Genomic DNA, 16031 nt, shown 5'->3' with positions numbered 1-16031 from the left:
AAAATTGGGCAAAATATTTGGCAATTCACCAAAGTGATTCACCAAAGAAGATGAAGTCATGCCTAATAAACACTTGAAAACATGGCCAACATTATTATTTCCAGGGAAAAGTAAATTAAAGCCATAAGATACTACTTCACAACCACTAGCTATAATAAAGACAGATAGTAAAAAGTGTTGGAAGATAAAGACAAATTAGAAGCCTCCTATATTATTACCAGGGGAAATGTAAGAGTATAGTCACTTTGGAAAGTGGTTTGGAAGTTTCTTGAAAGTTAAAATAAACTTACTCTTATGATCCAGCAATACCACTTTAAGGTATCCAAGAGGGGAAAAATAATATGTCCACACAGAGATGTATTTTATGTGAATGCTCATGGCAGCATTATTGATAACAGTAAAAAACTGTAAACAATTCAGATGTCCATTGGCTGATGAATGGATAAATAAGATGTGTTATATCCATACAATGGAATGGTATTCATCAACACAAGGTAATAGACTACTGCTACATGCCACAACACAAATGAATCTTAAAAATGAATTATGATAAGTGAAAAAGCTACATGAAAGAGATCACATATTATTTGATTGCATTAATAAAAATATCCAGAAAGGGCAAATTTATAGAGACAGAAAATATTTGTTGTCTGGGTCTAGGGATTGACTGCCTAAGGGTATGAAGGATCTTCGTAGGGTGACAAAAATATTCTAAAAATGAATAGTGGTGATGGTTATACAACTCTAAATTTACTTAATGTCATTGAGTTGTACACATAACAAGAGTGTATTGTATGTTATATAATTTATATCTGAATAAACTGTTAACAAATGAAATTATGCTTATTAAAACTAAGAGAAGTATAGAGAAACCTGGCAGACATTCTCTTAAGCAAGCGACCAAGGTTAACATACCCAGAGATAACATATACTTTGATATTATAAGAAGGGCACATCACCTCTTTTGTATTCTCTAAACCTATAATCCTAATCTAGTTATGGGATTGGACAAATCAAAGTTGTAAAAGATTTCACAAAATATCTGACCACTAGTCTTCACAATTATCAGTCATGAAATACATGGAATGACTAAGAAACTATCACAGATCAGAAGAGACTAAGGAGACATGGCAATTAAAATGCAGTATGGTACCCTGGATTGGATTTTTGGAACAGATTTAAAAAAAAAACATATTAATGGAAAAATCGATGACATCTGAATAAAGTCTGTAGTTTAGTTAATAATATTGTATCAATATTGATTACTTAATTTTGTCAAATTTACCATGGTTATGTAAGATATTAACATTAGGAGAAACTACTGAAGGAAATATGGGAACTCTCTGTACTATCGTTGTGACTTTTCCATAATTCTAAAATTGTTCCAAAATACAAAGTTAAAATTTTAAAAAGCGAATGGAGAATTTATAGATTAAAGGATAATTATCATTCGAATATAATGTGTATATCTTATTTAGATCCTGATTCAAACTAACCAGCTATGAAAAGTAAAGACCATTTAAAAGTCAATCATTTAACATGGACAGGGTATTTAATGACTTAAAGAATTACTATTATTTTCGATGTAGAATGATATTAGTTATGATTGTCATCTTTCAGTAACACATAGTAAAGTATTCATGCATAAAATAATAAGCTATGTGGGATTGTCTTTTAGATGATCTAGTTGAAGAAAAAGTAGTGAGATTATAATTGGAAAAACAATTGACTATGGGTGATGGGTACTAGAGAGTTCATTTTGCTATGTTCTGTACTCTTGCATATATTTGAATTTTTTTATAATAAAAAGTTTTTAAATACTGAAAAGAAAAAAATACTAAAATAAATAATTAAAGTATTATAATTAGCCTTCTATGCTGACCACAAACAGGGCTGTCTCTTAAAAATCAAATCTGTACAATGTCTGAATAAATAAATCATAGAGAGATGAGTGAACTCTCAAAAGCAATTGGAGCAAGATACAGTCAGTACTGAATAGTTGGAAGAGCAATAAGAGAAGTGCCTGAATTAACATAGACCTCCTAAGCTGGAATGCTTTGTTGTTCTTTCCTTGAAGTTCTGTGACCTGGTGATATCTAAAACTCCTTCTGTGTGAGGATTTAAAAAGTAGAATGTGGTCAGAAGCAGCCCTTTGTTTGTAGTCAGTGGTAAGATCTATAGTTCTCACCCCCCTTCAGGTTTTTTTTTTTTTTTATTGACTAGAGGCTTTGTTTGTGGCCTTGTGACTTACAAGATAGGTTACTGTAATATAATGCATTTGCTACTTCTCTGGAAAGCCATTCAGAATCTTTAAGGAGTGCAGAACGTACAACTCTTTTGCTAAAGGGTCTCTGCCAGAAAAGCATTCTTCCGGATTTTGTAATTTGCATTGATTACTGAGCTGTTGCTCAGTGCATCATTGGATGTTGACTGTAATCTATAAATCCTTACATAGTTTTGTTCTGATTAAAGAAGTCTGACACTGGTTGTCAATTTTAATAATGACTGAGATTGATCTATGTGACTTAAAATTTTAACAGATTTTGGAACCTGAAATGCGAGAAGCAAGTTTTCTTATTGATGACACATACTCTGTAAACAATCTATTTTAAAGGTGGGTTCAGTGTACAGTAGTGAATTTGAATTAAAAAACACAGAAAGCTGAAAATAGACAAAAGTGCCAAAAATAAGGTATTTTTTCTGACTTTCTGTTCCTTCATCTCACCTGACATTCCCTCAGAATATTTTACATCCTTGATGACCAGTCTTTTAAGCAATTCTACCTGATAACCTCACTATATAGTGACAGAGTTACTGATTTGTTCATGAGGAGATAAGAAGAGGAGCACTATTCATATCAAAGACAACCGGTCCCACTTCCAGGTCCATCTTTGGGCCAAGATATGTAGTCGCCAACAGTGAGTTGGCGACTATATTTTTTGAGTCCTGGCGCAAAGTAAGATCCATCTGTTTTGCCCAGCCGTTTGCCTGAGTGCCACAAAATGGTCATGTTATTAGTCTTATTTGTGGTCCTATTTGAGGTTAGATATAATGTAAATAAATTTCAGTTCTCCTCATGATGAATACAGCATGGGAATTAAGAGAGGTAGTGTTGGTAGTTGTAAGTGATGTTGAGTCTCTATTTTTTCAACTGCTCTGTTTTCTTTGGATTGGGAAACAGACATTTAAGAATGAGTTTGTCATCTGGAAGGATAGTTGTGACCAAGTTTCCCTCAACAGGATACAAGATGTTATTTTTGAGCCTCATTACCCTCACCAAGAGAATTAAAAAAAAAAGAAGGAAAAAAGAATAAGAAAGAAAGTGAAAGTAGAGAAGAAACATGCAGAAATAGGAGAAAAAGATCAAAGAGGAGAAGGAGAAATGGCATGGAGGAGGGGGGAAATGAAAATTGGTACACTGACCATCTACTCATATAATTGATTTAATTATTTTGAGCTGATAGTTCAATTCATTCAACATCTGGCAAATTGAGGAAAAGGAAAACTGACTGATTGAATTGAATTACTAGTTGTCAGTTAAATGTTTATATGTAAATATTCAGCCTAGTTTCTATCACCTTTTCATGTCTAAACTAGAAAGTGAATTCGTTTCACTAACCGTATTTTGTTGGTGAGTAGAACAATGCCAGTTGGTGGTTCAGATTTATCCAGAGGTGGGCAGTTTTTACATTTCTGAATCATTTTTCAGAGATTATTGTTATTCAATATATTTATATTATATCTCATATAATTTCTGAGTACAAGTTATTTTTGTCAGTTTCTTTTATGAATGTTTTGCTGCCTTAAAAGGAAATATGTGCACTCCCCTCCTCTCATTCAGTTGTCCCTGGTGACGCCTCCATAATTTCTGCCTTTACGCTGGTTCATTTTTAGCCTAATTCAGGCATGTGAGAGGAGGGGGAAAAGTTTAGTAGTCAATGTCAGTGATTTTTCTTTTAAATCTGATCTCATTCATGAGTGAATTTAGTGTGAACCTGAGCATGTTTACACTTAAAATCTATGTATATATCAAATAGACCAATTACCCAAAATATTCCTCTATACATTTCAAGAGAAAAAGAAAACAGGAATCACATGTAAGAACTACATATGCTTTCTAATAATAGTACAATTTCAGGGGTGATTTGTGATTATGCTCTCCTATGGGGAAATATTAAAATATTACCTTGCACTAATGTGAAATTGGACATAAACATATGACATTTAGTGTTACAAATATGCAGAAAGTATTCTGCCATGCTGTGAAATGAAAGAAAGTGAGTTATATTACCTCATTTATATTTTAAAAACTAAATTTTTCTAAATCCCATTGTATCAGTTTTTCAAAGCTAAAAGTAAGGATGATTTAATTCTAGTGTGTGATTTTTTTTAATTTAAAAAATACTATTATCTTATTTATAAATGGTGTTGTTTGAAGAAAGAAATGATGAAAAAATAGTATATTTTAAGCCCAATATTTATTATACACTTGGAGCTCTTAATGCCTGGACTCTTACTTAATTTAGAATTAAAAATACATATTTAAAAAATAAGCAATGTGGTTACAGTTATTTAAACCAGGGAGTCTTGTTTAGACTCTCTTGGTCTTCCTGTGCTGCTTCAAACAGCAGTGGCTGCATGTGACAAGATGTACAATATGATGTGAAATGGGGCACGCTAAACCCATAATACAGTACATTTCAATGGCCATTTTGTGTTGTTAAATATGTTCATTTAGCCCTACTTCACCATCTATCTCACCAGCAATTCAGTCACTGGAAAGTAGCAGATCTAGCATTTTTTACAATTCTATTTGAAGTCATAATTTCCCTTTAATATGGGTATTCAGATACATAGATTTTCTTCTTTATTTCCTGAACTTAATATTTTCTGTAATCTTTAGGCTGTAAAAATTGTTTAGGAGTTTTTTTTTTTTTTAATCAGAATATAGCTAAAATTCAGAAACATTGAGTTTCTAGTCATATCATTATGAAGTCCTTAACATGGAGGCATATTTTGTTTTTCAAAATTGCTTTTTTTTCTTCTCTTTAGATCCTTTTCTTTTCATTAAAAAACTACTCTGGGAAGAGGGATTTTTTTTTTTTTTTTTTTTTTTTTTTCCCTTAACAGAAAAAAAAAAAGAAAAAAAGAAAAGCCACGCTTGACTGATAATGCATTGCTTTGGATGGTGAAACATTATGAAAGTTTAATTTTTAATTAAATCTGAAATACCAATTATAACTGAAAGAGATTTTAACCTGTTTCTTTTCAGACTGCCCGAAGTTACATTTAGAGACTGAAATCACTGCACCTTAAAAACAAAAGATTGAGCTGCACTGTATTCCTGTAAGTCAAAGCTTCCTGTACCTTCTTCTGTGTTTCTGTGACCAACCCAAAAAAGGACAAAAACATTGGTAACATAGTAACCAGACACGAGTAAAAATGTGAATGTCCCTGAAGAAATATATGTTTAAATGATTTTCTTCTTAAAAAAAAAAAAAAAAAAAAAAAAAAAAAAAAAAAGTTGTTGGTCTCAATATTCAGGATGTCTTTTTTATCCAACCTAAATTGTGAATCCTTTCTTTTGGCTGGTTTGAATTTCATTAGAGAGGGTGTCACCCACTGTGCATGAGCACAGTGACACACACCCTGTCTGGAAAGATTCTTGCTTTTTTTTTTTTTTAAAACCACTCTCACTGAAGGTGAAAGATTTCTTATGGAATCAAAGTAGATTTCTTTTTCCTTTGTGATGTCATTAGAAATTTTTAGCCTTTGTGTCAATGGAAATGGAGAGAAATAAAGTTCATGATGACATCACAAGATTCTGTTGCCTTGAGGACTTTGGGCAAAACTAAGTAAAATGCATAATTCCCTTGTGTGCGTGTGTTCCCCATTCTGCTACGAAGCAGTCAAAATAGCACATCTTATGTCTTCCCGTGAGCTACAAGGCTGTCTCTCAGAGCCCCATTGTTCCATAAATGCATGTCAGAGTCTACCACAGTCTGGTCTACCCTTATTTAGCTGCTGTTTTGTCAATGTACTTGGAAGAACAATTAACATTTGGGATTTCAACGTCTGAATAACAGGCAGTGAATAGAACCCAAGCATATAAAAGATTCAGACGCCCAGGGTAAGAAAACAGAAGCTTATAGTTGGTGAAGAAAAAAAGAAAAGCATTTTTAATGCTGCACTCAAAGGTTGTGAAATACTACAAGGAAAGTCAATCTGTTTTTATTTTTAATTTTAGATCAAAATGTACATTTTGGTAATAAAATCCAGAAGCTTATGATGTCTTCCTCAGTTTTACAGTTAATGTATTGCAAGTTTTTTCACTAAGAGTCTTAAAACACTTAACCTTCCATTGTTGGAATGCCAGATGTGGAGTCTACTGCATCATGGTTTTTAGTGTCACAGCCCCCAATCAACAGAGTACACTAAAGGTGATTCAGACAATTGCTTCCATTTTTCACTCTAGTTCACTGCATTTTTGTTGACTGTAGTTCTTGTGTGTTGAGAGTAGACAGTTCTGGAGTTGCTTACATGTCTCTGCCTATGGTGTGAATTCCTGCTAAGTTCATTTTTGTTAAGAGATGATGCATTGACAGAACAAGGTCACCTCACTGTCATTGCATCGGTGAAACGAAGGAGACTTTGGCAGTTTGTGTATGTCGTCCACTGAGCATGGTGCCTGGCTGATATCAGTGAATAAATGATGATTATTGTTATTGTTGTCATAACTACAACAGTTCAAACCCACAGACAGTAAGGTCTCTAAGAGCAGGGGCTCTTTCTTACTCATTTTTGTAATTCCTAACCCTTGATACAATAATATGTAATTATGAAACAGCTGTTATTAGTTTAATTTCAAAACTTTTTAAAAGTCAGAAATCCAGGGTTCATGCTATCAGAGAATATTTATTATAAACAGAGGTTGAATACAGTTTTTGACAGTCAGGAAGAAGGTGGTCAAGGAATTTGCCAAACACAACCTTTCTGCTTATCATATCATACGAGGCATCCGTCTCCCAGCCCCTTACCTCATTGACTTTACATTTCTTTTTCCTGACCAAAGTGAGAATTGCCCATTCATACCACATCCTTTTCACCTATGAAATGGTCTTCAGCAGTTTTCCACTTAAGTTGTGTGTTTTATATTCCACACACTAGAGTCGACTCCACAGATAAATATGCCCAATTCCAGGGTAGATGATGCTCTGATACCTCAGTTTGCCTTATTGCCATATGATAGATTTTGTTTCAGGGAAACGGGACAAGTGGTACAATAAATATTGGGTCAAGAGGCCAGGGATTTGGGAAGGAACCATTAACAGAATGTACTTTTAGTGCATAAAATGCTAGGACCAGCTTTTCAACACTAATATGACCACAATATTCTTTAGAACTCAGAACCATTTGACACCTTCTAAGTTCAGTTTCCTGTTTGTTTTCTTTTTTACATACATTTCTCTGTCCCTCTTCCCCACCATCACTTTTTAAAATTTATTTCCAAAAGGGATTCTTTCATTTTTATTAAATGAGCTTCTGGTGATGCAAATTAAGGCTCTCATAAAACTTGACCTCTGAGGCAATACTAAAATGATGAAATTTAGGCTTAGTGAATTGTACTGTTATCATGTTCAATAACATTTAATGACATAAAAGATTTTATAAAAAACATTTTATATATTTTAAGATTAAAAAGTTTAGGCAAATGTAAGGGCAGAGCATTGCCAAACCTTATAGTGGGAAAGGATGTAAGAAACAAAGTCTAATCGCTTCATTTTTAAATAAGTAAATTGAGGCACAGGGTAGGGCACAAACATTACACAAAGCATATTGACCACTATCACGGGTCATCCTTAGAGACCTAGATGTGGTAGTCTATCTGAATTTACAATCTGAGGCTTCAACCTTTTCTCTACAGTCAGGGTCTGAGAAATGTTTCCTGAGGAGCAAATTGCCTTGGGTTCATTTATTGAGACTTGTTGAACTGTAGTCCCTTTCATCAAAATCTCAAATTCATATATAAAGGAGTATCCTGAAAACGTTGGTTGTTATCAAAAGAGGTTTCTGTTTGTTTGTTTGTTTTTGTTTTTGTTTTTTAAGTTTTGTTCCTGGTATCATGCCTTTGGTTGAGCAACGAGTCCTGTAGAGGCAAATTTATTTGGTAGACTTATTATTCTTTATGATGATTTACAAAGGGGACATAAGACCACTAGAAACTCCAGTAGTTTAATTGGGCTTACAGGCATGATGAAACCAGTAATCTGAGCAGAGCCATTGTGAGGTGGAATTCAAACTTCCCAAGGGTGTGCACCACGCATGGTGTCAGAATGTCACTGTTGCCAGGGTCATTTCCATCAGAGGCATGTTTTCCAGAGTCAGAAAAAAAAGAAAAAAAAAAAAAAAGAAATAGCTTTAATATTTTAAAATGAATTACTTGCTCTGGTCATTTGTTTCACATTGCTTTCATTGGATTCTGTCATTTACCAATCCAAAGAGGCTATGGTAAAAACCTTTCTGTTATTTTACCCAAAGCTAAATTCTGTACATTTTCTAGTTTCTTCCATTATTTTAATTAACCCATCCAGGCCTTCCCTCTCTCCGCCATATACTGAAAGTCAGTGGCCTGAGTCTTTGTGCCTCAAAGACAAAGAGACAATAGTTCTGCCCTTTAAAAATTCCATGGAAGCTTTGGCATATAGAGAAGATGGAGGAATCAAGACATGGTGATACCAGAGCAGAGTCCTAGATGTAGATGTCCAGCAAAGTTCTCTCTTCACACCTCTTCTCCCTTTTCTTTATAATAATGAATTAATATTCTGTGCCTCCTATGAACAAAATATTTTACGAAGAAACACAGCTAAATGACACATATTTTCTGTTATTAAGGAATTCATAATTTATCTGGGAAAAACACATCTTTCTTATAGACAAAACATTATATGGTATAGCAGAGGAAGTAAATGGTTATCATTTTTTTCTGGGCCATGAAGGAATAATGTGATACTAACAAGAAGCCTATGAAGAGGGAGTAGTAAATGAAAGTCAAGAGAACATTGAATAGTATTGGTGTGATTTCAGAATGCTTGTTGGGGCCAGTGACTGGAGGAGGAATTGGATGAGAACCATAATGTATGGGAGGATCAGTTTTCCAAAGTGTGGGTTGTAACTCATTAGTAGGCCGTGAAAGTTTAAAAGATCACATGTACTAGAATCACAGGAAAATAAATATTTTTTAAAGCACATCACGTATTTTTAAGATACTAGATGGCAAAATAAGTGTATTTCTTATTGAGAATTATGCCCCAAAATATAAAAGCAGCTTAAACATGGCAGAGCTTTTAAGTATTTAACTCATGTAATCCTAATTAAGGGATAAAATTATCTTCTTCCTTATATATGAGAAAATGATGGCGTTAAGCAATTTGCCCCAGGTTATACAACAGGTAAATAGTAGACACAGAATGTGATCACATCTATCATACTCTACATTCATACTCTTCTCATGACTTGACACAACTTCTCAGAATTACATGACTTCAATTATTTCACTATGGATAACTCAGAAATTTATACCTCCCGTCCTGATATGTCTTCAAAACTTTAGTCCTATATTTCCAACATCCTTATTTAAATCTTCAACTAGAAATCGCTCTAGTTACTCTGAGTCAGTATATCAAAGCTAAATTTATTCCTCTACCTAAAAACCATCCTCCTTTTGACTATCCTAGCTTTTCTAACTCCAATTCTCTAGGACATCTTTATTCAAAATATATCATTCTTTCCTCTTTTCCTCCTAGATGTCCAGTAAGTGGCCAAGTCTCATTCTCTTTCTTTGATATCTCTGTTCTAGTCAGGATTTTATCTTCTCTTGCTTGCAAAAATCTCCTAATTGGAAGAGATGGAGCAGGGAGATCAGTTTATCCTAAACACTGCTGCCCCATTAACTTTTCTAAAACAGGAGCACTAAGATTATGTCGCCTTTGTTCAGACAAAACTTTCAATAATTCTATGTATAACAATCCCTAATCAATATACATGACATCCTAAAATCTAACTCTAATCCCATTTCTTAGTTGTTACCTACCCGGTTATATGTACTATATACTCAGGCCAAGTTCTCTCACTTACCTTTATTCATATTGTTCCAGCATCTGGAATGTCCATCATTCAATTTTTTCTTATGCAAAACCAACCCATCCTAACAAGTTCTTTTCCAATGTTATTAATTTCATGAATCCTTCCTTCTTTGACCTGGACAGAAACAATCCACTCTCCCCTAACCACCAAATTTACTTACCACCTGTAGTGACCTTGCTGACAACTTGATTTTGGACTTGTAGCCTCCAAAACTGTTAAATTTTGTTCCTGGTATCATGCCTTTGACAGTACCCAATATAATAAATATATAATAAATATAACAAATTTGTGGTACTTGTCACAGCAGCTCTAAGAAACTAATACAGTACTCATCTACACTTTTATTGAGACACGAATTACTTTCTACATTTTATAGCACTTTATCTGTATGCCTTATTCCCTTACTAGAAAATAAAATTTTAAGGGAATAGTCCATATTTAATTAACATTTCTTAGCCCTACTGAATCTACCACAATAGAATCATTAACTCATTATTCAACTATGCTTAATACTAGAAATATAGAAATGATCTGTTACACCTTCATCATGAAATTGATAGTCTCCTAAGGAAATTAGACATGAAATAAATGCAAACATTATTACAGTATTACAAACTGTGGTCCCCGTAAAGAGTTATGTATGCAAGACAACACTGAGTGGGGGAAATCCCTTATACTGTCCTTTGGGTGCTCAGGACAGAATTCTCAGAGAGAGTGTCCTTTGAGTTGAGCATTGAAGGACGGAAATTAATACCAGCCAGGTGAAGAATTTGGGGTAGGGAAGGGAGTATGGGAGGGGAGAAAGCTCCAGATAGAAACTACATATACAAAATCCTGTATTCAAATGCAAAGCTTTGAGTACAGACTTTCTGTATTCAAAGAACTAAAAGGACTTCAGAGTGGCCAGAGCAAAGTGAGCAAAGCAGAATGGCTGGAGTTGTGGTCAGAGAAATGCCAGAGTGAGGAATTTAAATTTTATTCCTAATGCAGTGGGAAAGCACATACTAGATACACACAAAAATACCAATTGAAGGATAGCTCAAGAATAGGACAAGATCAAAATTAATTCAAAGGTAAATAATATACACATGCTAATAAAATCCATACATTTATTTTAAATCCTTCCTGAAGGTTTACCTCTGAGTTTGAGGAGAGCTTGGACTTCTGAAATTGAGGTCTTATACTTCAAAACATATTTTTCACTTGCATAAACTGAGTAGATCTCCGACAACCTTCTAAGATAAGGTCAAGTTAATTTTGTTTTCTTTCTAGTTAATAATTATTAAATTCTGTTGTTGGTTAATGGATTTCTTATTTTTGTTTATTTTTTAAGTGGCTGTTGTGTAATGTAGAGATGCATACCAAAAATTTGTTTTGTTCCTAGACTGTATTTTTTATCTGTTAAACCTTAATCTCATTTTTAATTTTGGTGTATTTTATCATGTGCAGTGACCGGGGACCTGGAGGCATAGAAAACCTTGAAAATAAATCATCATTATTCTCATTATTACTACCTACAACATTACTGGATTTCTGGATTGAAGAACAATCCAGGCTTTTTTTTTTAAGTATGATGCATTAATAACCTGGTATGCCACTAAGCCAGAATAGAGATATTGGTTTGTTTGCAAAGTAATGGAAATTATCCCCTTTTGCAATTAAAGAAGAAATAGAGTAGAGGGAATGTGGAAATTGAACCATAGAGAAGTAGCTTAAGCTCTAAAGATATGAGGATTTATCTGCTATAGCTCAGTAAAAAGACCCTGGAACCAGAAAATATTATAGCAACATGGAATCTTAGGAATTATTTATTCTAGCCTCTTCATTTTGGAGACGAACAAAATTCAGGCCTAGAATTCCTATCCAAGTCATAGTTAAATAGTTAATGGCAGGGCTGGTACTGTAATCCCAATACTCAGGAGCTAAATTATCACAGCCAAACCAGCTAATATGTGATCAAAGCCCCTGTCATAACCCTTTCAAGGTCTTGGGTAGAAAAAGAAATATTAAGTGCAGGAGATGAGTCTACGTACAAACCTTAATTAATAAAAAATCTGAACAATATATATTACAATACTTTTACCTAATATACCAAATACTTTATAAAGAGTTGTCTGTAATCCTTGCTACCACACTCAGCAACTACCCAGCAAAGTAGGAACCATTCCCATTTTATAATGAAAAAACTGAGCCCCAGAACGATTAAGTAGCATCTAAAATTGCAAAGCCAGTAAGTGAGGTGTGTATTACTATTAGACCTAACTGATTCAAACTTTGTGCTGTCTCCTGCTTGGTGTTTTTAAAACTGTTGCATTTAGTTATTGCCTGAGCTAGTGTAGTTCACAGAGGTCATTAGTTCTCTAATAGCCCAAATGTCTAAAAGACTGAAAAAATTTAGGAGGGTAAGAAAAATAGTTACATTTAGCAGATGCCCTCTCCATAAAACTCTTCACGTTTAATTCTTACAGCATTGACTGTAGATTGATGTCATAATCCTTAGTTCACAGTATCAGAAACTGAGGCTCAGTGAGATTACATTGCTGTATACATTTTAGTGGAAAAAAGCCCGAGCCTGCATTCATACTCTGATCTATCTGACTGTAAGTGTTCCTCCTATTATTCTACCTACATCCAAGTCTGTTCTTCTCTTGGATGCTAGTTTTCTATCACCTCATCTGGCAAAGTAGAATTGTAATACCTGCTGTCATAGACTTCCCAAAAAAGAGAGAGTGCGTTGAGAGGTTTCTTTATAATTATATCATCATGGCTGGAAATAAATAAAATATCCTCTATATGTTTCCTCCTTTGAAAAATGGGGATGTGGGAAGATTGGTAAAATCTTTAGCATTAGACTTTCATTTCTGCATCATCTTGATTTACTGTGTGTCTGTGCCCAACACCCCATCATATCACATATAATAGTTCCAGTAACCTAGATCATACTGAAAAAAAACCTTTGAAAAATGAATGAGAAGTAAAAAAATTGTAATTATTAGACCAATAAGAAGGAATAATTCCAATGTTTAATAATTGGGGTTTGGTTTACATTTTTCTTCTTAAGACTAACTTAATTAAAGCCTTTAGTGTGATCAGAGGTAAAGGCCTATGAAGGTACTCAGCCTTATTGCTACTGTAAAAAATGTAAAACTTTGAGGCCAGGCGTGGTGGCTCATGTCTGTAATCCCGTCACTTTGGGAGGCCGAGGCGTGTGGATCACCTGAGGTTAGGAATTCGAGACCAGCCTGACCAACATGGTGAAACTCCGTCTCTACTAAAAAATACAAATAAAATTAGCCGGGGATGGTGGCGGGCACCTGAAATCCCAGCTACTCCGGAGGCTGAGGCAGGAGAATCACTTAAACCTGGGAGGCGGAGGTTGCAGTGAGCCGAAATTGCACCGTTGCACTCCAGCCTGGGCAACAAAGCAAGACTCCATCTCAAAAAAAAAAAAAAAAAAGCAAAACTTTGAAAATTCAAACATACTTATGAATTGCTAGCACTATTTTCTAAAGACCACTGAGGACTACATTGAAAATGAATGTACATATGTAACGAACCTGCACGTACTGCACAGCACATGTACCCTAGAACTTACAGTATAATAAAAAAAAAAAAAGAGAGAGAGAGATTAAAAAAAAAAAAAGGACAGAGAGATGGACTGGGATTGAAACATTGCTGATGACGGGTGCCACTGCAAACATAACCCTGAATTACCTTCCATGTGTGCCAACTTTAGGAGCACTGCATGTAAACACCCCCATTTCTGAAGAGGTCATATTCTATTACTGACACACTCAAACAAGTGTTCTAAAGCCAACTCTCACTGTAGAATAATAATCTGAGTCTGGGAATGGGATGTGGGGCTTCAGTATACATAACAATTTTACGGTAATTAGAGGCAATGCTACCTGTTAGGGTCCTCCAGTAGTTGTTTCTTCCTCCTGCCTCTTGAGCTTTGACTTCTGAGATTATCTGTGTGAAAGCCCTTAGCAGTCCATTCAAGTCTTCTAAAGTAAGCCAGTTAAAAAATATCTTTCCTGCTTAGCAGAAGGGACTTTGTTCTTTGTCACCACCTTGCTCTTTGCAATATGTTGCTAGTAGTCCTAAATCAGAATGTGCATTAATATATCTTTTGAATTACTGGATCTCCTCAGGAGAAAAAAAATGTTTTCAACAATCTTATAATATTTTGTTAAAAATCCAATTCTGGTTCAATGTTTTGTTCTCAAAGGAATTTTGAATGAAGAAAAAGCTTTTGTAAGAGGGAGGAAGCTTATCTAATCTCTTCAAGACTGATGAGAAGCAATCAGGAGCTTGTGACTCTTTGAAACAGTAAATTTCTGGGGAATTAGGCACACGTTTCTCAGGAACAATAAAGAGTGTTACACTTCAGGTTGGCTCTAAATGCACCCCTTCATATATCCCAAAAGACAATTTGAAAGCACCATTCTCTGAGTCAACTGGAAAGGGAGGAGGCCATGCTGAGCTGAGTTTCTTTCAGGGGGTCAGGAGACACTGAATACAGAATGAAGATCACTCTTCTGATTAGTGTCGAACGCTCAGTTATAACCTTTTATAATAAAATGTCTTCACAGATGTAAGAAAATAAATTGGCTCAGACAAGAGAGTTACTGGATATTAGAAGATTCAGATTTTTGACAAGGTCTTCTACTTGTTTGCAAATGTACTATCCTGACCATATAAAATTTGCCTAACTTTTGCTAAAATTTCACTGAATTGTTCCTTGCTTACATTACTTGATATTTTAAGACTTTGTTAGATAATCAATAAGTGATAGATATGTAGCATTGTTACTGTTGCTATTGTTACCGTCAGTGTTCCCTTCTCTAGGTTAGGGTTGGCAGGTACAGCTGTGAACCTGGGTTACACATCTAACCCCATATTTGCTCATCTTTTTGTAGCACTGGAAAGTCTGAGGGGTCTGACTAGACTCTGGCTGCTCAGTAGTTAACTTACACTCATCTCATCTAAAAAAAAAACTTGTCAGTGAAGTTTTAGTCACCAGCCTTTTAGGAGATAGAAAAACAGTTTGCATGGAAAGCTCTCATTTTTAAATAAAAACTGATTATATCAAGTTAAGTGAGACTCTCTAATTGATGACATAATACCGTCTACATTATAATTGCACTTACCACTAGCGAGGCAGCAAGTATAATTGAAAGGGAAGAGTATGCGGCTAGCTGGAGACTTGATTCAGGTGTTGTCAGTTTTGTCTTAAGATCATTTTCCTTATCTGTAGGGGACATTTTCTCCCATCTTAAAGACATATGCAAAAAAGTCAAATGATATATATGGAGTATTATTTAGAGTTCCATGGAATAAGGCTAGTTTATAAATATCATATATTACAATAGAAGTACTAGTGAAAATGTAAATCACTTTGAGGTCTCAAGAGTAAGGTCCTTTATCTGAGCTCTGAGTGGTTGGAAATTTGTTTTTGAGTCATCATCTAGGGAGGTCTTCTGTTGTTACTAAGTACTGATCATACATTGGAAACAATGAAGAATGAATTGCTAGTGATATATTACTTCTTTTAAACTGTTGCTTTGAAAGCATTTGTTACTATAAATTCTCTGAGAAGGTTCTCTCAAATTAAAAAAAGCAGCTTACTGTTATGTCTCTCCTATTATAGTCGGTGACTTTCTAGAGGGCAAAAAACCAGGAGTACCTCACTAATTTTCTTTCTCAGTCACCAAAGCTGGTACCAGATAGGTCTTCAGCGTTTTTTGAGCATCCTGTATAAAAATATAGTAAACTTTCGGTAAAATTTCTAAAAAAAAAAAAAAAAAAAGTATACTGATTTCATGAATTTGACGACATGCATATCATATGATATGGACAGATGATACATCCATGTTATTGAAGAT

At 34.5% G+C, this 16031-nt stretch overlaps 1 protein-coding gene across 9 annotated transcripts in view; it reads left to right on the top strand.

The window, feature by feature from the left end:
• Positions 1–16031, top strand: part of ZBTB20 (zinc finger and BTB domain containing 20) — an 830675-nt gene that overhangs the window by 340281 nt on the left and 474363 nt on the right. For 8 of the 9 annotated variants that reach the window (XM_073009743.1, XM_073009736.1, XM_073009740.1 and 5 more), the window contains one exon: positions 5273–5346. The exons of the other annotated variant lie outside the window; for it this stretch is intronic. The gene's annotated coding sequence lies outside the window, so the exon portion shown is untranslated. The remainder of the gene's footprint in view (positions 1–5272; positions 5347–16031) is intronic. 9 annotated transcript variants of the gene reach the window in all.

This window comes from Chlorocebus sabaeus, chromosome 22, assembly GCF_047675955.1.
Source record: "Chlorocebus sabaeus isolate Y175 chromosome 22, mChlSab1.0.hap1, whole genome shotgun sequence".
Classification (NCBI taxonomy): Eukaryota; Metazoa; Chordata; class Mammalia; order Primates; family Cercopithecidae; genus Chlorocebus; species Chlorocebus sabaeus.
Note: the sequence above shows the minus strand (reverse complement) of the source record. Positions and strands in the feature narration are given on the sequence as shown.